This window comes from Oryza brachyantha, chromosome 2 (assembly GCF_000231095.2).
Source record: "Oryza brachyantha chromosome 2, ObraRS2, whole genome shotgun sequence".
In the NCBI taxonomy this organism is placed as follows: Eukaryota; Viridiplantae; Streptophyta; class Magnoliopsida; order Poales; family Poaceae; genus Oryza; species Oryza brachyantha.
The window spans coordinates 9,399,657-9,408,205 of record NC_023164.2 but is presented as its reverse complement, the minus strand read 5'-3'; positions in this window follow the sequence as shown (position 1 = coordinate 9,408,205).

Sequence of the window (8,549 nt, the reverse complement as noted above, 5' to 3'; positions counted from 1 at the left end):
CTGCTTTCTCATAACCACCTGTTCTTGCATTCCACCTTAATACTTACTCATCCGTTATAATAGCCTCCGGTGCAACCCCTGTTGTTAATGTGATACCCAAACCAGCCGACCCAAAATCACCTGCTCATTCGTTCGATGTCTCTTCAGTAAATTCTGCTATTCAGGTAATTTGGTTATTTTACTATCTTACTTTACTCATCTCTTAATTTCATTCCTTAACGAATTTGGTTTCAGCCTTTCAGGACTTAAGCAACTTGTTTTCCTTCAACATCGGTCAATACATACATCGACCCAACTGAAACCAACATCCATGATTCATCTTCAGCACCAACACTTTCTGATGACACCAAGGTTTGCCTGAAAGACATTCTTTAGCACCTGGATTTCCCCATTGACATACTCGTCAATGACGTCGGGCCGATTTGAGCTAGGATAGAAGAGATCCAAGACCAACTGCCTGACGATTTGATTGATGCGATAGCACCAGCCGGATACATCGAATCTCACAAACTCCAAGTTCTGAGGGGTCACCAGTGCATAGCCGATTTGGCTTCTCAAGCGTCAGCCCAGGGTAGAGTCCAAGCCGATCAACAACAGGCTCTAAGCGAAAAGAACAAGTTGGACGAACTCAAATCGACAGCTCCAAGCATTTCCAAGACCATCGAGCAATTACACAGGAAGAAAGCTGAACTAGAAGCCCAACTTGGTCAAGTAACCCAAGAGATCTCACTAGAAGAGCAAAAGCTATCTTCTCCCATCAGCTATAACCACCCAAGAGCAAATTCTCAAGTTTTCCATCTAGAAGACCATCCAAAGCCACAAGAACATCAAGGTCATCCCAGGCGCTGACGAAATCGACACCAAGATTATAGCCAATGTTGACTCAATTTGCCTGTGTGCGATTGCCGCCATGAAGAAATATGTGGGCTTGTAATCTTGAACTATTATCTTGATTCCAAATACTTGTAATATAACTTGGTGCTTCTATTGACACTCTTTTACCACTTATAATATATGCTTTGTTGCCTCTGTTTGATTTGCAATGAATTTTGTCTAAGGCCGATGTATCAACATCGGCCATCTTAAGACTATACTTAGTTGTATCGGCTATTGTACTCAACCGGCTTTATTCCAACTGATTAAGAGTTAATCCAAACACTCGGGTAATACTTCTTCAAATATTTGTCATTCAAAGCCCTCCTGAACACTTCTCCATCTAACCTTTAAGCATGTAGGCATTCCTTGGTGCACGTTTATGAATCCGATAGGGGCCTTCCCAATTAGGTGACCACTTGCCAAAAATATTATCTCTCGATCCTATCCGCAGCACCAGTTTCCACACCAATTCACCTTCCTTGAAAGTCTTCGATATAACTTTTTAATTATAGTGTCTTGATACTCTAGCTTTATTTTCTTTGATCTTATCAAGTGCTCTTAGCCGAGATTGGGCAACATCTTCTAACTCGTCAACCATCAGATTATAATACTCATCAGCTGTCAGTTGATCTTGTAAGCAAGTCTCCTTGAGCCAATGTTGTTCTCCAATGGTAGCACTGCTTCATGCCCACAAACTAGTTGATAAGTGGTACTTGTATTGAACCATGACACGTCATCTGATATGACCATAGTGAATCGGCTAGCGAAGTATGTCATCTCCTCGGTTGCTCGGCTATCTTCCTTTTTTATCAATTTGAACAAACTCTTATTGGAAGCTTCTACCTGTCCATTAGCCCGAGCATAATACGGAGATGAATTCAATAATTTTATACCCATACCGGCAACAAACTGCTAGAATTCCTCCGAGATAAATATAGACCCTTGATCTGTAGTGATGGTTTGTGTAATCCCAAATCTATATATAATATGCTCCTTTATGAAATTGATTGCATCGGCCAAAGTCAACTTCTTCAATGGGATGGCTTCAACCCACTTGGTGAAATAATCTGTTGCCGCCAGTATAAACTTGTGCCCTTTGCTTGATGGGGGTAAATTTGTCCGATCATATCGATACCACATCCTCTAAATGGCCATGGTTTGATGATCGAATTTATAGCTGATGCCGGAGACCTTTGCATCTTCCCAAACTTCAAACAATCTTGACAGCTCTTGTAATATGTAAAGAAGTCTTCTAGCATAGTCAGCCAAAAATATCCTACTCTTCATAATAGCCACTTCATCTTGTAGGCTGATTGATGAATCCTGCATATGACGTCATGTACTTCACACATTACCACTTTGGCTTCTTTATCCAGGCACCTCAGCGGAACTCCGTTGATTGTCCTATAGTAAAGCAAATCTTCTATCAGCACATATTTGACAGCTTTGTACTTAAATTTCTTGCTAGCCGATGATGAAGGATTGCGCAGATAATCAATAATTTCTTGGCGCCAATCATCGGCTTTGATATCTGCTATTTCAGCTTCAATACCTAGCACCATCGGCTTGTACCCTGAAGCTCCTTGGGCTAGTGAATTGGCAACAATGTTTTGCTCCCTCGTGATATGTGTTAGCACAACCGACTTCAAGCTCATCTTTAATTCTTTGCATGCCTCATAGTACGTTCTGAGTATATCATCCCTGCATTCATATTCTCCTGATAGTTGCTTGATCACCAATTGAGAATCTCCCATAACTTCAACGATCTCAGCACCTATCTATTTCAACAATTGTAGTCCTTCGATCAACGCTTCATACTTAGCTTGATTGTTAGTCCGATACGGCTTGATCATATAAGCAAACTCGAAGCATGCCCCCCGAGGCGAAAAAATCATTAAGTCGATTATGCACCCATGTCTACATACTGATCTATTAAAGAAGACTGTCCATGGTACAACTTCCATGTAATCGGCTTCTCTATGGTGCTGAACAATAAAATCGGTCATCACTTGTCCTTTTACTGCTTTAGTCGATTCGTATTTCAGACCATATTTCATTAATGCCAAAATCCATTTACACATTCTTCCTTTCAGCACTAGAGCCGATAACATGTATTTGATTACATTGGCTTTGCATACCACAGTGCATTCTGCTGTCATCAGATAATTCCTTAATTTCGTGCATGAAAAATATAGTTAGAGGCACAACCTTTCAACTTCTGGGTATCTGGTTTTTGCATCCAATAGCTTTCTGCTTAAGTAGAATACCACACTTTCTCTATTGTCAATCTCTTGAATCAGAACCGAACCAATTGTTTTTTCATCGATTGATAAATATTGCTTGAATGGTACTCCTTTCTTCGATGGCATGATGATCGTCAATTACGAAGAAGGTGGTGGGTAGAGTTTTGCTTTCGACCGTGAGTTCTACGTTTACATAGTGTTTTGCCTCCGATGTGTTGCCTCTGAAGTCCTTCGCCACCATATTCATCTTGATTAGATCCTCGGGGGTCTTACCAAGTTTTCTATACATGGAGTATGGCATCAAGTTGACTGTAGCTCCTTCATCTACCAGGATCTTAGCCATCGGCTTGCCATCCACATGGCCTTGAATGTACAACAGTTTTAAGTGTCGATGGTCCTTCTCCTCTGGCTTCTCGAACACTGCTTGCTGAGGTGGCAGTTTTAGTTGAGCTGTAGCCTGCTATGACTCGTCATCGGACCAATCGGCTCAATATTCTGCTAGCAGCATTATGACCATGTTGACGTCCGATGTGACCTTGTGAACCTGTGACTTCACCCTCCACTCCTGGCATGTTTTCTTCAATGCAGGTCCCCTCTCCTCCTTGATCTTTTGTTGTTGGAGCTCACAATTTCGCAGCCTTTGCAGCCTTCTCTTCTGGTTCTTGCTAAACAGTCCACTAGGGCACCATTGATGTTGCCTTACGTCAGAGTTGTCTTGGTTTGGCTCTTCTTTGTACTGTCCTACGTCTTCTTCATCTTCTTCCTCAGGATTCATCGACCCCAGCCTGTCATGCACCGACACTATGCGCCAATATTTGTGCTCAGCTCTTATTGACCATCTATAGCTGGGTTGGTGGCTTGCTCTCCTCCACTCATCAGGGTTGCATTTCGGGTAGTCTTCTATGGAAGGAAGCCAAATGCCTTGCTCCCAGCAGTACTGGAAGAACGGGCAATCCTAATGCTCATCGTACCAAGGACGTTCTTCATACTCCTGGCTTCTTTCCCGCTGATGCTGGTACTTGTTTATTAAGGAGGTTGAAGTTATCTGGAGATTACCTTCGTACCTTCTTGGTCAGCTGGTTCTTTGTAGCCAATCCTGGCATGCACCATATTTAACGAGAAAGGATGTCCATCTATCTTCATCGGCTTCTTCGTATCCTCAAACTTGATTCAGCCTTGCTCCATAGCCGATTGAATTGCTATCTAAAGTTATGGCATTCATGCGTATGATGTGACACTGAGTTATGCCATTTACAGTATCTTTTCTTCTTTAGTTCCTCAGCCAATGGAAAACGTGTCCTGCAGGCAATGTCTGTGCAGATCAAATATTTTATCAGCTTTGTTGATGTCGAAGTCAAATTTCTCTTCCTTCATGCCTCCTTTCACTCAGGGACACGTGATCGGCTTCTTGTTCCTAGTCTACTTGGCCAAGCCGATCTCTGCCTCATCTTGGTCCAAGTCCGATGAATCCTCGGTGACATAGGAATTTTCCTTTGGAATTTCTCCTTCCTGGCTTCATGGTATCAGATCTCATGGGCCAACACCTTCTGTACCAGGTGAGACAAACTCTCAAACTCTTGAGCTGAGAATTTCTCTCTTATCTGGCCGAGTAGCCCTTGAAAAGCTAACTCGACAAGCTGTGGGTCGCTGAGATTCAGGTTGTAGCATCTATTTCGGATATCCCTAAACCTCTGTACATAGTCTTGAACCAATTCGTCCACCCTTTGTCGGACAGTAGCGAGATCGGTCAAGCTCATCTCATGAACCCTGGAGAAGAAGTACTTGTGGAACTATTTTTCCATATCGGTCCAACTTATCACCGAGTTTGGAGGTAGTGACGAGAACCAAGTAAAGGCCGATCCAGATAAAGAGAGCAGGAAGAGTGGACCTTAAGTGCGTCTTCAGCCAATGCCTCCCCACACTGAGCCAGGAATCAGCTGACATGCTCATGCTAGATATCCCATCCTGGCCAGAAAACTTGGAGAAGTCCGGCACCCGATAGCGATGTGGCAGTGGTACTCTTTCAAACCACTCTAGGTACGGGTGCCGATACATGACGGTTTGTTCCTTTGGCCACAAGCCGAACTGATCCCTGATTACCTCGGCTATCCGATCGGTCCATTCCTCGTCCCTAAATTGCCCCCGTGCACTTGAGGGGGCTGGTTATAATGTATCAGCCGCATTGGTTCCTCCCTAGCATGTGGCCATACTGATGGAGCCTGGTATGGACTGTTGTTCTGATATTGGGGTAGCTGACGATACCTTGGAGGTGTTACCTCTTGATAGCGTTGTCTTGGTTGTTCTGGTGGTACTTCATAATAATAGTAATATTTTCATGTGGCTGCCGATACCTTGGAGGTACTTCAAAATAAATTATATGAAAATTGTTTAAATAATCGGATTAATCAATTTGTTAAATTTGCAAAAACTGGCATGCCTAGAAATTTACACCAATTTCCGAACAATAGCATGTATTAAATCTTGGTCCAGAAATCAGCCTGAGTACACCTATGACAAATTAATACATAGTTCCATGACTTAAAACAAATAAAAACAGTTGTTTATCGAAATGCAGTGGAAAAGAAAAAACTAAAACTCCAACTAGTCTTGAGCTTCAGCTGGCGAAGATGGCTCCACACTACAGGCATTCTTGATGGTGGACTAAACCTCACTTTCACCCTCGGGAACTAGCACCTTCTGACTGAAGCTCTGACACTTGCTCTGGTGGAGGAAAAATTAAGCAAGACTGAGTACAAACCACCATACTCAACAAGTAACACCCAAGAAAGGGGAATAATGAATGCAATAGGGTATCAAGGATAGGCTAAGGTTACTTTGCATAAAAGCAGTGTTAATTTAGCAAAATAGTAAATAAAATAGACTGAACAAAAAGTAAAGTAAACATTTAAAATAATCATCCACTGTCCAACATTACACCACGTTGCAACAGGTCCAAACCACTGTCCAACGTTAAACCACGTAGCGATAGCGTCAACCCTCTGTCCAACGTTACACCACGTTGCAACAGACCCGAACCACTACCAACGTTACACCATGTTGTGCAGGGTCAAACCAGTTTCAAGATTAATCAAATTATTAATGGTACGACTAATCCTTGCCAGTTCACCCCATAACCACGGGCACGAATATTCGAATAGTTTTACTCTAATCAGAGGTGTACAACTTTACCCACGAGACATGGCTCCCCAGCATGTTACCATGCCCCAACGTATCACCACGATACGTCAGCACGGAAACCATGATAAGACCTTTCACCTAACCCTTCCTAGACAATCGCACCACACTTCAAGTTTCGCCCCCTCCTTTAAACCAAGTCGGACAACCCCCTCTTGTGTCTAGGTGAATTCAGAAACAGCATAGGCCATCGTTACACCACAATTCTCATCCATACTCTATCACGCCATCCTTTCTTGGGTACGTCGAATAGGGACAAGCTAGACTACGGATCTCACCGTTGCCCACTCTGGCTTGTGGTTGGTACGTGTAAGACTTCTAGGGTTTCCTGAGAACCGGTCCTTAATTCCCATGGGCACGACTCTCAAAATCATGCACCCACAGCCCACCATAAGCAATATTTTAGTTATTATTAACCCGCATCAGGTAATTTATCATGATCATAACCATTAAAGATCTATCAAAGTCTAACATTAATTTAAAAATATTTGGTGAGCTAGTTGAACTAAGCTAGGCTAAGCATTGCGTAATCCTAATTCTAGTCAAATTAACCCTGGGATGACAATAATAATATGTGGGAATTAACGGGTATAAAGGTAATTGCCCAATAGATAAATAAAAAAAGTAAAGTAAATTTGCATAAAAATAATGCAAGTTTGAATGTAAAGCAAGAAATTTTATAAATATCAAGTCAATATGATCAAAGATAGGGTGCCACTTGCCTTTATCTAACCCACGAGGAACTTCGGCAACGACTTCAAGAACAATCGAAGCTTCGACGGGCGAAAAACCTACGATAAACAGAGGAAAACAAGCAAAACGAGCTATAAAACTATTGAAACAGAGAAAGAAACTATTTTTAATGGATTCTTGACATTTTTCTAGATTTAATGAAATTTGAATTGACTAAAATGGGGACTAGATGAATTAGCTATGAATTTTAGAAGTTTATATGTGTTTTAAACTACACAAAAAAAACCTTAAGTAGATTATTGCACAATTAATTGGAGGCCATTACGTTAGCACGAGAGGAGAGAGGAAATGCTGATAACATAGGCCCACTGGACAGTGACTCAAGGAGAGGGGAGAGAGGGGACAGCCCCTGACAGCATGGGCCCCGGCTGTCAGTGACACAAGGGAGAGGAGGGAGTGAGAGGGGCTGACCGAAGGGGCTTACTGGAGAGAGAGGGGCTGATGCAGTGAGGCGCACGTGGGGAGAGAGAGGTAAAGGCTGGCGGAAGGGCCCCGCGTGGTAGAGACAAATAATAGAGGAGGGGGAGGAGATGGCTCAAACAGCATGGTGGGCGACTGGCGGTGGATGCCGACGAGTGGTGGCGCTGCAACGGCGGCGGAGGACGGACGGCCGACAACGGCGGCGATCGGCGGAGAAAAACGGTGGCAACGAAGAGAGGGGAGAGCGGGGCCGTGAGGGCAAGGGGAGATCGGCAGCGGCCTGGAAAGATCCGCGGTGCAACGGCGATCCGATGAGAGGCGGCGCGAGCACGGTGGCGACGGACGGTGAAGGCCGACGGCGACCAGCGAAGAAAGGCGCTAGGCGGCGGGTGGCGACACGGGCGACGCTATGACGACCCGAGAGGGGCGACGGCGATGACGCAAGAGCGATAACCAGGGTGCGGCTATGCGGCAGCAAGCGGTGGCGGAGGAGCAGTAACGAGGGGCAGCGGCAAGTGGCGGCTTAGCGCGACGTAGCCTGTGACGGCGTAGCATGACGCGGGGAAGCAGAGTAGCGGGCAACCGACGGCTCGACGGCGCGGCGCGCGCGATGAGGAGATGGCGACGTCAGCCAAGTGGCTAACGACAGTGATGGCCGAGGGAGGAAGAGGCGGCAGCCTCGACGGTGGCGTGTGGGCGAAGGGAGAGGAGCGGCCGAGTGGCTTGGTGCACCCGCGGGGGCAGCGGAGAGGGGAAAACAAAGAGGGGGAAGGGAAGGGATAGCGGGCGTTCACCGGCGTGAAGGCGATGATGGCGTGCGGTCCGGCGAAGCGAGGAGGAGCGGCGCCCAATGGAGATTGGCGTCCGACGGTGAACGACGACGGCTCGGGGATGACAACGGCCTGGCGACAACAAGGCGGCAGCGCGAGCGAGCAAAGGAGGAGCGAGCAACGTCCGAGGGTTTAAAAGTGGAGGTGAGTGCGGCGGCGACATGCTTAGGGCAGAGGGGCGGTTAGCGACGGTGCGGCCGTTGCGGGCGTGGCGCTGGGAAGAGCGGGCGGC